Source organism: Anoplopoma fimbria, unplaced genomic scaffold, assembly GCF_027596085.1.
Source record: "Anoplopoma fimbria isolate UVic2021 breed Golden Eagle Sablefish unplaced genomic scaffold, Afim_UVic_2022 Un_contig_13322_pilon_pilon, whole genome shotgun sequence".
Taxonomy (NCBI): Eukaryota; Metazoa; Chordata; class Actinopteri; order Perciformes; family Anoplopomatidae; genus Anoplopoma; species Anoplopoma fimbria.
Genome location: NW_026554283.1, coordinates 5001 through 7326, shown reverse-complemented (window position 1 = coordinate 7326; position 2326 = coordinate 5001).

Below are 2326 nucleotides of genomic sequence, written 5' to 3'. Positions count from 1 at the left end.
AGCCTGCCTCTCCACGCTGCTCCATCCGCGAGAAAATGACCGCGACCGCCGGCTGAAAACGTCCGTAAAAGAGTGCATGAAGTGGGGAAACAGTGGTGCCATCAGCCTGCCTCTCCACGCTGCTCCATCCGCGAGAAAATGACCGCGACCGCCGGCTGAAAACGTCCGTAAAAGAGTGCATGAAGTGGGGAAACAGTGGTGCCATCAGCCTGTCTCTCCATGCTGCTCCATCCGCGTGAAAATGACCGCGACCGCCGGCTGAAAACGTCCGTAAAAGAGAGAGCATGTAGTGGGGAAACAGTGGTGCCATCAGCCTGTCTCTCCATGCTGCTCCATCCGCGAGAAAATGACCGCGACCGCCGGCTGAAAACGTCTGTAAAAGAGAGAGCATGTAGTGGGGAAACAGTGGTGCCATCAGCCTGCCTCTCCATGCTGCTCCATCCGCGAGAAAATGACCGCGACCGCCGGCTGAAAACGTCCGTAAAAGAGAGAGCATGTAGTGGGGAAACAGTGGTGCCATCAGCCTGCCTCTCCACGCTGCTCCATCCGCGAGAAAATGACCGCGACCGCCGGCTGAAAACGTCCGTAAAAGAGTGCATGAAGTGGGGAAACAGTGGTGCCATCAGCCTGTCTCTCCATGCTGCTCCATCCGCGTGAAAATGACCGCGACCGCCGGCTGAAAACGTCCGTAAAAGAGAGAGCATGTAGTGGGGAAACAGTGGTGCCATCAGCCTGTCTCTCCACGCTGCTCCATCCGCGAGAAAATGACCGCGACCGCCGGCTGAAAACGTCCGTAAAAAACGTCCGTAAAAGAGTGCATGAAGTGGGGAAACAGTGGTGCCATCAGCCTGTCTCTCCATGCTGCTCCATCCGCGAGAAAATGACCGCGACCGCCGGATGAAAACGTCCGTAAAAGAGAGAGCATGGAGTGTGTAAACAGTGGTGCCATCAGCCTGCCTCTCCATGCTGCTCCATCCGCGAGAAAATGACCGCGACCGCCGGCTGAAAACGTCCGTAAAAGAGAGAGCATGGAGTGTGTAAACAGTGGTGCCATCAGCCTGCCTCTCCATGCTGCTCCATCCGCGAGAAAATGACCGCGACCGCCGGCTGAAAACGTCCGTAAAAGAGAGCATGGAGTGGGGAAACAGTGGTGCAGTCAGCCTGCCTCTCCATGCTGCTCCATCCGCGAGAAAATGACCGCGACCGCCGGCTGAAAACGTCCGTAAAAGAGAGAGCATGGAGTGGGGAAACAGTGGTGCAGTCAGCCTGTCTCTCCATGCTGCTCCATCCGCGAGAAAATGACCGCGACCGCCGGCTGAAAACGTCCGTAAAAGAGAGAGCATGGAGTGGGGAAACAGTGGTGCCATCAGCCTGTCTCTCCATGCTGCTCCATCCGCGAGAAAATGACCGCGACCGCCGGCTGAAAACGTCCGTAAAAGAGTGCATGAAGTGGGTAAAGAGTGGTGCCATCAGCCTGTCTCTCCATGCTGCTCCATCCGCGAGAAAATGACCGCGACCGCCGGCTGAAAACGTCCGTAAAAGAGTGCATGAAGTGGGGAAACAGTGGTGCCATCAGCCTGTCTCTCCATGCTGCTCCATCCGCGAGAAAATGACCGCGACCGCCGGCTGAAAACGTCCGTAAAAGAGTGCATGAAGTGGGGAAACAGTGGTGCCATCAGCCTGTCTCTCCATGCTGCTCCATCCGCGAGAAAATGACCGCGACCGCCGGCTGAAAACGTCCGTAAAAGAGAGAGCATGGAGTGGGGAAACAGTGGTGCCATCAGCCTGTCTCTCCATGCTGCTCCATCCGCGAGAAAATGACGGCGACCGCCGGCTGAAAACGTCCGTAAAAGAGAGAGCATGGAGTGGGGAAACAGTGGTGCCATCAGCCTGCCTCTCCATGCTGCTCCATCCGCGAGAAAATGACCGCGACCGCCGGCTGAAAACGTCCGTAAAAGAGAGAGCATGGAGTGGGGAAACAGTGGTGCAGTCAGCCTGTCTCTCCATGCTGCTCCATCCGCGAGAAAATGACCGCGACCGCCGGCTGAAAACGTCCGTAAAAGAGAGAGCATGGAGTGGGGAAACAGTGGTGCCATCAGCCTGCCTCTCCATGCTGCTCCATCCGCGAGAAAATGACCCCGACCGCCGGCTGAAAACGTCCGTAAAAGAGTGCATGAAGTGGGGAAACAGTGGTGCCATCAGCCTGTCTCTCCATGCTGCTCCATCCGCGAGAAAATGACCGCGACCGCCGGCTGAAAACGTCCGTAAAAGAGAGAGCATGGAGTGGGGAAACAGTGGTGCCATCAGCCTGCCTCTCCATGCTGCT